The sequence below is a fragment of the Festucalex cinctus genome, chromosome 13 (assembly GCF_051991245.1).
Source record: "Festucalex cinctus isolate MCC-2025b chromosome 13, RoL_Fcin_1.0, whole genome shotgun sequence".
Taxonomy (NCBI): domain Eukaryota; kingdom Metazoa; phylum Chordata; class Actinopteri; order Syngnathiformes; family Syngnathidae; genus Festucalex; species Festucalex cinctus.
In genome coordinates, this window is record NC_135423.1 from 16,845,810 (window position 1) to 16,856,513 (window position 10,704).

Genomic DNA, 10,704 nt, shown 5'->3' on the forward strand with positions numbered 1-10,704 from the left:
TGTCAAGGAAAAAAGAAAAAGAAAAAAGAATTGAATGCTGAATGGAGGTCAGACGCCATTTGATGCCGGTCTCATCACATTCCAGCAGATTGGGGGTATGCATGCATGTGAAGGGTGTCTAGTCGGGTATGCTGGACGAGCAAATGGCACCATCCCTGCGTGCGTGTGCGTTTCCTGTCGTGCTGGACGCAGCTGTACCCAGATGGCCTGCGAGCACGACGTGCTAAGCTAACGGAGATGAGAACAATATTCACCCTTGAGGTAGTGATCTGGGGAAAAAAAAAAAAAAAAAAAAAAAAAAAAAAAAAAAAACACTGCGGCCTGACATAGCATGACTACACGTCCAGTACATTTACATCGACAAATCTAAAGTATAAACACAAACATCTGTCAGCTAGCTGTTGAATAAATCCTCTCTAACATTTGTCTTCAGGAAGCCAACAAGCCAGTTGTTTTTGCACTTAGTGGAAGAACATGGGAATTAGGGATGGGCTAACACTGATACCGTGTATCGTATCAGGCCAATGCCAGGCCTCGTTTCAAGGCATCGTAATCGAAATGATGGCCAATACCAGTATCAGCAGCCCTTTTGTGGCAGTTTTAGGATCACGAATTAGAACTTGAAAGAATTTAACATTTTTAATCAGGGATACACCGATTATCATCCAGGCCGATTGGTGCCAATATTTGACATTTTGACAAATATCGGAAATTGCCTTTTTTTTTTTTTTTTTTTTTTTTTAAACAAATCCGAAGGCCGACAAAGCTGTAAGCTCACTGAGCTGAGTATACTAGTGAGTGAAGCAAATTTGGTTTTTTTTTGTCAGGATTTGTAAAAGGTTGCAAACAGTTTTACTTGATGCAAAGACATTTTGAACAAATTTTACATATCTAATGCAACCTTTCAAAAACCATTAAGAGATTAATTTAAAACTGGGATAAGGTCACATAACTTTTTCTGTATTTATTAACATGTTTTAGTTATGTTGCTGACACTGGCAATAAGTGAAAGTTTAACATTTCAGTTATATTGCCCTAGCAAGCTCCCTGCACTTTTTGTTAGATTAGAAAAGAAAGCCGCCTATTACCTTTGTTTAAAATAAAAACATCGAACTTTTTTTAACACCAATATTTTCTCTTTTACTGCAAACTGTCGGATCCGAATATTGCTGATCAGCCCCCATGACTACTAATACTACTACTCAGTATCAGCCCTGAAAAAGACATCGCTCTATCACGCCATTTGATCATGAACCGACCAACTTCAGTATTTCATAACCGCCATTGGTTAGACCCTGTGACTAAGATAAATCTCATTAATTTCCTGTCACTAACTGATTAAGGCATCTCTGGGAACACAAGCGCAATAAGGAGCAAAACCAGCGTCTTCAATTAACCACTAATCATTTCGTCATGGTGTGCGATTACGCAGGCATGCCACAGCTCTTTGCATAGACAATTCTATTTATATATATATATATACACACACACACACACACACACACACACACAATTACCTAATTTGATTGTACTTTTGCACCCAATGAACTGTACCGGGCGAATATGATTTTGATTTCGAGCATTAGTCCGTTTCAATTTTTGTTTCTCTTCATTCTGCCACTCCCAACAAGAACTCGACCCATTTTTGTGCTTCTCGTGACGTTATCTTCGAACTTCTTCCTCTCCTCCTTGGCTCTGTGTATCTTTAGGTTGGTCAGTTCAGCAAGGCCAAGTTACATTCTTGGGATGCCTGCTACATATGGTCCACATTCCAGCCTGTCTGCTGAGAGGCCCTCTGCTCCTCGCTGCCGGCTCTGCGCACGCACCAACCCGAAGCGGTGCACGCTGCAGCCTAAAATAATCTTTATATAGCTCATCTGATGCCAGCAAGAGACCAAATCTTACTAAAGCCTCGTAAATTAAGAGCCATAAGTTAACATCCTGAACTGAGCCAGCCACGTTTTATTTAGATCTCTAACTGTATATGCAGAAAGCGGCGGTTACTCCAACTGAAGAAATACCCGTGCCCTAAAGCTTTTAGCTCTATCTAAAAAGGTGTGTGTTATTGTGTTTGTGTGTATGCACGCACACACACTATGCACAACAGCCCCTGTTTGTTATCTAGGTCACTCATAGAAAGTGTGAAAACCAAAACCTGAATGCCATTAATTCAGTCAATCCTGACATGCACAATATGCACAAATCAAAGGCAACTATCTTTGAGTAATCATTTGAGCCTTGCAAGAGTGCTAACTCGTTATTAGCTCTACACGGTTTTGACTCATGATGTATGGATGTTGGATTACTATATGATAGATCTGGTCCCGCTGACTCGATTACCGCGACCCCGGGACGATTCCCACCAACTCCCAAAAGGCCAGGCTGGAATTGAACTGCAGAGCGGGCATTCTGCAGAAGGAGGCGTTCGGCAGCGTAAAGCAGACTCGTCTCTGGAAGCACAAAAGAGCAGAACAGTAAAGTTTATGTTAGTGGCTATAAAAGAACAAATGCAGGGCTGGCAACAACCCAATATTAGCTGTAGGCGCAAAAGGGAACATGAACACTTGGTTGAAAAAGACTCAAGTCTCTTGAAATGAACATTATCAAACTATCATTTAGGCCAGTGGTTCTTAACCTGGGTTCGATCAAACCCCAGGTTCAGAGAATCAATCTTAGGGGGTTCAGCGGAGGTCAAGGTCGAGGTCGAGGTTGATGCTGTTGTGCTGGTACGTCGTGTGACTTCTTTATTGTAATCCCTTCACACTAATGTCATGACAGATCATGTCAAGCAAAAAAAATGTGGTCAGGCAAATATGCGCAATATGAATTCTCATTTATAATGGAGGGTATGGTGTTCCACTGGGTTCAATTCTGGGGCCTCTGCTGTTCTCATTGTATTTGCTGCACCTGGGTTCCAATTTAAGAAAACAGCAGTGGATGTTTTAAAGTGCTCTATAAATATGCTTGCCCTCTAGCAATAGTCAAGGAACACTTTCTTAAACTGCATGGAGATGGGGAATACAAGAACAAACTTTCTGAATTCAAGGTGAAGAGAGCCAGGTTCAATAAAAAGGCTACACTCCCTGTTCAATGTTTTGAATTTGAAAAAAAAATAAAATAAATCCAAAAAAAAAAAAAAGCAAAGCTTATTTTTCAATTAAGAAGGGTTTGATGAATGCACATAGGAAACTGGTGGGGTTCAGAACAACTGATTTAGGCACTATATTGACTTACTAAACCTCTAACATTGTAATATATTTGATAAATTACATGGATTGCCCAAATCTGACAACTATTAAAAAAAAAATCAATTGATTTTATTTCCAATAAATCTGCACTTTTAATTTTGCATACAGACAAATCATAACTGATCAAAACCTTTTCATTAGGCAAGGAAACAGGAGCCCCTTTCACAGTGCTAATGCACCATTATTATTACACACTTCCCTTGCTGTTTAAAACGCACAGAGACGGAATGGAGGAGTGGAATGTTCCACCGATAAGACAGCAGCGGAAACAGTCTCAGCCTATGTAATATTTGCGGGACAGCGAGAATGGCAGCAAAGGTACACAATACATGCAGTTTAACAACAGCTCAATAATAATGGAACAGCAGCATGTACAAAATGGCAATGGGCGTGGAGGAATTTTCTCAGACACCTTTGCTTGGTTAAATCTCAACAAGTGGTCTGATGGCTTCCATTTTGCAGTGTGCAGCAGTAAAAATCACACATGGCCATCAGCAGAATATCTCTTCCATGATTTGAAATACAGTCCAAAGCAGTTGAAGCAAATCCAAGCTAGCAGCTCTGATCATCTGATAGTGCTGTCGGGGCGTGGCCATCCCAAATATGCAACCTCACTGCAGCTACCGCATTTCCACCGCAGATCCTCCTCTACTTCGATAACAGTCAACCTTAAATCGTGCTTACGTACACCAAATCACTCCATGGTCTTGTCACTCACGAGCTCCATTTGGAACAGAACGAGTGACTCAGCAAATGACACAGTTTTATGTTTATTGGTCGAGATAAATGTCAGCAATGCTGACCGTGGAAAACTTGGTTCCAGATCTCACTGTGGCCAATTTGGACGAGTTGAGGCCAATGGTCTGATGAAATCCTTTCCAATTTGCTGACCAACACACACACACATACACAGCGTGATGAATCCTCATGCTTACACAAGTCATTCAGACCATGGAGGTCGGATTTACCAATTAGATTAATATAACAGTAGAATATAATCCAAATCTAGGATGGCCTTTGAGCGTGCATGTGCGAGCGTCTAGGGAGTGGCTCACTGGACGTCACTACTGGACGACAGTATTAATCACATTCAGCCATGCAGCGATAACACTGAGCAACCAAGAACACATGCAAACATCGGTCACAGCAACATAGGCTACCGCAGATAAATTAACAACTAACATTTATACAAAATGGAAAGATGGGGTGGAGAACCACCCCAATACAAACACGAGTTCTACTGAAACCATGAAAATGGATACTTAAGAATTATTAAACACATAAAGCTCCATAAAAATGACTGAGATTCCAATTGTGCAGCCCACTCCCACTGAAAATGTGTCATTGTAACCCGAGTCCAACCTTTTGTGCGACATTAGTTGCAACACTGAACCTCCCCCACAGATTGCGAGTGCTGAGATTGGAACATTAACGCTAATAGTCTTTAAAAATGTCTGACACAATACTCCACATAGATCCGAATTGTGCAACAGTACCATGTAAAATGTAATTTTTACAGTCAACAAGTGATACATTTGTGGGTTAGTTAGCATCTTTTACCCTGCAAGCATTTACTTTTAGATTGCATAAAGAGTCTAACGAAAGGTTAACTTATCAGTGTGGGGGGGTAGATAAACGAAGCAGTGTTGAAAATACTGAGCCTTGGGAGGTTATTAGATGACAAGGTCGGAGCCATTTAAGGGCTGACATGCTGGGTGCAGGTGGGAAAAGACACCCACTGGTTAAACAGGAAGTTAACCCATTAATACGTCTGCCATAAAAATTGGACACAGGCATCGGAGGCTCTGACCACCGCCAATAGGATTATGTAATTGCAGCCTCTAATGGAGGGCAGAGGTCATTGCATAACTAAACCTGCAACAGGTTGACAGACGCTGGCATGTGCAACGGCAATTGATGACGCACAAAGAAAGGAACTATTTAGATAACTTAACGGGACTCTACTTGGAAATATCATTACGACAGCATAAACATCCATAGGTTCATCAAACATGGTCTCACCTTTCAGGCTCCTGGAAGTAGGTCCTGGTCTTGAGATTCAAAATGCTCTTAACAAGTGTCTGTACAGTGGGCACCTGGACATACGAGGTTGGGGGGGGGACAGCAAAAGACAAGCTTGAAAGAGGAAATAAATGACTCTGAGGAGGTGGAGGAGGGGCAACGCTCCACGTCCATGCTGAGCTGCAAAGGGTGGGGCCTTGAAGAATTCACTCAATCTGCTCTACTTGACTAAAAGCTCATCTTAATTAGACTATACCGGGCCAATCTGCCTGATCACTGAATTATGATCGAGCCGTCACGTGTCACCTTTCACTTCAATGGCTGCTTTATGGGCAACTCCCGAGGCTTTAGCTTCATATTCCACCCAAATGTTCGACTTGGACCTTTTAGGACAATTTAGGCCCAATAATACAAATGTATTTTTACCACCCTGACACATTGACTACAGGGTATGTTTACTCGAGTCATAAATGGCAAAAACATGAAAAGACGGCCAAAGGAAGGCTATATCTTGCTTAAAAGTTTTCAAAAGGGATTTTCACACTTACTTTGAGGTAATTCCACCGGTGCCACTGCGCCACTTGGCAACTCGATTCTATGACAGCGAATATGCGCAGCTGATAAGGGAGGACGATTCGCACTGTTCGGGCCGGTTCCACCCCACGCCCAGTTGGCCTGTGGAGGCTCTCTACTGTAAAGTTGCCACGTCCGTAACACTCGCGAGGCCTCGTTAAACCCCCACAAGAGCAATCAAACGCATTTAGGGTGAAATATATTTAGGCTGCCACGCGCGTTTCAAGTCGAAAAGAAGCGGAACGTGCAAGGTGGGCAAGACGTTTGGTTATGTAAGATGTTGAAGAAAAATGACCGAACAGAACACGTCTAAACGCCTTTGGCTTGCGGGAAGACTAGAAGGGGGTGCTCAACCCTGGACGACCAACATTCCCTCGACAAACATTTGGTTTTGTACGGTTCTCCAACGCAGACGCCTGACAGCCACACCTTAAACTCTCTCAGTGAATTTCTCCTGACAATTGCAGAGCTTTCGACAAGGCCGAGAGCTCACGAGTTCCCGCAGCTTACACTCTGTGTCAAGCGGTGACAGCGTTTGCGATAAACGTTTTTTAAAAAGAGAGAGAGCGGCTAAAGCGGAGTATCCCTATTGACCGGTCACACCCCGTGCTGCTTCGCTGCTCCTCGGGACTCCCTCCCCGGTCTCTCCCTGCGTCCAACTCATCTCTTCAAACCGGCTTCTCTGCCCGATCAGCTGGTAGGCTCGTGACGTAGCCACAGCCCGTGGACCAATCGGAGGAGAGAGGGCGAGAACGACAGCACACGCCCTCCTCGAGCGAGTAATGACGGGCAGGCTGTTTGGCCAACGGCGGCGAAGACGACTGTGAGAAAATAGGCGGGCTCTATGAATAACGGCCAATCAGATTGCTTCCGCCCAGAAAGGCGCTTCCATCTGTGACCTATTAGGTTTCTGGAATTATGTGAAATGTTGAGGAACTTTTCCACATGACCAAACTGCAGAAACATCTCAGTCTATACTCTTGGTTTTAAATTATTTTAGTGTCATTGCCATAATGTAAGCTGTCTTACAATTGTGGCTTGTCTGGTATTCCATTACATAACTACACTTTTCCACTGATAATGGGTGTGGTGGACCTTGTTGGGAATCAATTAGGGGGAGGATTTTTTTTCTGTTAGAAAGAAAGAAAGAAAGAAAGAAAGAAAGAAAGAAAGAAAGAAAGAAAGAAAGAAAGAAAAGGCAAACACAGAGGCAGGCGATGCATAAACAATAGGTTCTGTATCTTCCTGGTACATAAACATGGATGGATGTCCACAACTCTTCAATTCTATGGGAACAATATGAATCTAAGAACTGGGATAATTACAGTCATAGCAGTAACAGTCAGTGGGGATTTAGTCGACTTAATCCACCTCTTAATACAGCCACTATTACATCAAAATTCTAGAAATCATCAATACAAAATTGCTACATGCTAGGAATGTCTAGAATTAATATTTATATGACTATCTATGGGCGGCACGGTAGTCGAGAGGTTAGCACATCCGCTTCCCAGTTCTGAGGTCTCCGGTTCGAGTCCAGGCTCGGACCTTCCTGGGTGGAGTTTGCATGTTCTCCCCGTGCCCGCGTGGGTCTTCTCCGGGTACTCCGGTCTCCTCCCACATTCCAAAGACATGCATGGCAGGTTAATTGGGTGCTCCGAATTGTCCCTAGGTGTGTGTGTGTGAGAGTGTGGATGGTTGTTAGTCTCTGTGTGCCCTGCGATTGGTTGGCAACCAGTCCAGGGTGTCCCCCCCCCTACTGCCCAGAGCCAGCTGAGATAGGCGCCAGCAGCCCCCGCGACCCTTGTCAGGAATTAGCGGTAAAAAAAATGGATGGATGGATGGATGACTATCTATGACAGTGGTGTCAAACATACGGCCCGCGGGCCGGATCAGGCCAGCAAAGGGGTTTAATACGGCCCGCGAGACGACTTTGTAAAGTAAAAAAAAAAAAAAATTGTAATGTCGGACTAATTAATCAGCCAGCCACAATCAAATATATAAATTTGTAATTTCACAAGCAGTCCTCATATGAGTAATGTAACTTGTACACGGAATCGCCCTGGAAGTCATTATTTTACATACAACTTAGTTATGATTTGTTTAAAAAAAAATATATATATATATGTATATTTTTTTTTTTAAATCATAGACCAACATAAGCGTGTTAAATACGACACAAATTCAATTACTCATAACACAAATACATGGATTAACGTCCTTGTTACTTCATTAACTGTGGCACACAATGCATTCTGGGAACTATATATATGCAAAACAGGTAGATTTAACACATCCAGCACTCATACAGGCAAAGTGTTGCCGCGTTTCATTTGCATTCCTGTTATTTTTTTTAAACAATAGATTACAGTTGAGCTCCATAATTTAGGGCTGGCCCAAAAACCGCAAAATTCTGCGTATAATTGACGGCAAGTGATTCACAGCGGGCTTTCTTTCTCCTCCAAAAGGTAAGAAGCGAGTATCTTGACATTTAGAAGAAAATGTGTTGTTTTCAAATAGCAGTAACCTCAAGATCGATCACTTCTCGGTCGTATCTATTGGGGTGAAAGTGAGGTGGACGGCAACATTTAGCATGAAAGGGGCGTCAAAGTTGAATGTAATCGAACAGAATGACTTTATGAAGAACAGACGTTCCATTCCGCGGCGTTTCAATCAGGCTAAATGTCGCCTTATTTTCCTCCGTGAAAACAGCCTATTGTAGCTACATTATGCTAACGGAATGTGAACGGTACTACTGAATGGCGATAACATTCACGGCCATATCACACTAAGTAGTGAATGGGTCTATATGTTTTTCACAATCGTCAATTTCCATAAATGACAGCCCACCTTTCGGCTCATGCACAATGACGCTAGCCTGGGGGCGACATACACTAATAATGACTAGAATCAGGTTGACGTCCGTCGAGCGGGGTGACTACAATATGTAACTGCATATTAACATCGGAATGAGGTCCAATTAATTGACGTAATTTGCACATCGTTTTGGAGTACAGCACAGGACTGGACTTCGACCGACTAAAGCAATATGATCTGCACGTCCCGTGGACATCAATTGTTTAGTGGGGATCGAGAGTCTCATTCCGTGAAGTGGCCAACTTTGTATAACATTATAAAACTTCTTACCTCTGAAAACATAGTTTAATTGGATATGAAGAGCCCAGTCTTCAGTATTGAGGTCGTGCACGTACGAGTGCGCGCAGCGTGTACGAGCGTGCAGTTTGTTTTCGGCCACAGGTGGCAGTAGAGATTTGAAATTTTAAATCTTACATAGAGCTGCTTTAATGTTATATATCTATTTACCCAGACGAACCTAGCTTGCTCTAACCAACCAATCAGAGGACCTAAAAGTGCTGTCATCGTCAAAGGCCATACTTAGGTGGGCAAATTTGAAATATAATTGCTAAATGAAACAGTCGTTGCGAAGAAGTTTAGTTCTGAACAACCAATCGGAGGATGGGAAAACGCTGATGTCGTTGAGAGTCAGCTTGCTGACCCTCTGAGGAAAAATAAATATAAATCTGCCTGGTTAAAAAAAATGTTGCTAACATATTTTTACTCCAGCACTCCTGATTCTGAAGGCCCCAGGCAGATTAGTTTGACATGGCCACACGCAGAGCCCGAAATCTGATTGGTCAAAAAAAAAATAATAATAATTAAGAAAAAATTCTTACTGCCGCATATAGAACAGGAAGCAGTGCAGATCAGTGAAGATCAATGAGACGTCTATTCATTAGGGGCATTTGGTTGTTGTTCAAGTCAGATAAGGCATCATCTATTAAGGAGTTAATTTCCTAAGGGCTGTCCTATCAGGGTGGTTAGGCATAATTTGAATATGATAAAATTGTCAAATTTCTCCCCAGTGTTTGCATACATAAAGAACACGGAGAATAACCGCTCTCAAGGTGCACTTCTGACTAATCCACCATCCTTACTGTGGAAGTTTTTTTCTCATATCGCTTCTCTTTGTGTTCTTTTTCTGGTCCACTCCAGATGAAATGGCAGAACAAGAGGTGAACCTGCAGCACCTTTTGTTCTCATTGCGCAGGTTGTGCAAACGGCACAGGTTAAGCAAACTGCTCAGAGGACTGACTCGAAATGAACCAACCCAAGACCACACTATGGGTCATCTCCATTTTTTCCCCTCAGTGCGGTCTGAGTTAGTTTGGAGAATTTACATTTACACGAAAAAAAATACTCTCATTTGTATAGCTGAAAAGGACCAAGTGTGAAATGCCCTAAAATACATTTTTGTTATTCACGGTATCCCCAAGGGAATACACAATTTGTGCACAATTTGTTTATCTTTAATAACAATACAACCCATTAGAATTTTAATCTAATTTGACCATTTTGTTTCTTATCTTTTTAAAGCAAACAAAGCATTCCTGTGGATTGGAGTGGAATCGGAATTGGCTTAAACACCCAAATAACTACTTGCACTGCTCATAGACAGAAACTTCAGTTTGAGGCTTGCTTTTTGGGAAGGGTGAATATATGTGTATGATGTAGTTTCCATCTACACTGTGGGGGGTGGGGGGGGAGTTTCTTAACCAGTACCATCTCTACCCATTCAAGTTTCCGAGGTACACTGGAACCTAAAAGGTTGGATTGGCCGTAAAGTTTCACAACTCATACAAAAACAAACAAACAAACAAAAAAAAACAAAAAAACAAAAACGCACATCATGCATGTATGAGTGACTCATATGAAGTATTTTTAGATAAAATCTATTCTTGTTTTGAAGCTTTATTGTGACCTTTTTTCTTTTTTTTTTTTGCTAAAAGATCAGCATCAACAAAAGCCACCCATTTTTATCCATCACTTGCTGTCGACTGAA

At 42.1% G+C, this 10,704-nt stretch overlaps 1 long non-coding RNA gene across 1 annotated transcript; it reads right to left on the minus strand.

Annotated features, from left to right (window-relative positions):
* Window positions 1-1,933: 1,933 nt before the first annotated feature.
* Window positions 1,934-6,511, minus strand: LOC144033761 (uncharacterized). Its single transcript, XR_013288062.1, has 3 exons — window positions 5,819-6,511; window positions 5,271-5,344; window positions 1,934-2,450 (listed from the first exon to the last, which is right to left on the minus strand). It is a non-coding gene; the product is annotated as an uncharacterized LOC144033761 (long non-coding RNA).
* Between the last annotated feature and the right edge of the window lie 4,193 nt (window positions 6,512-10,704).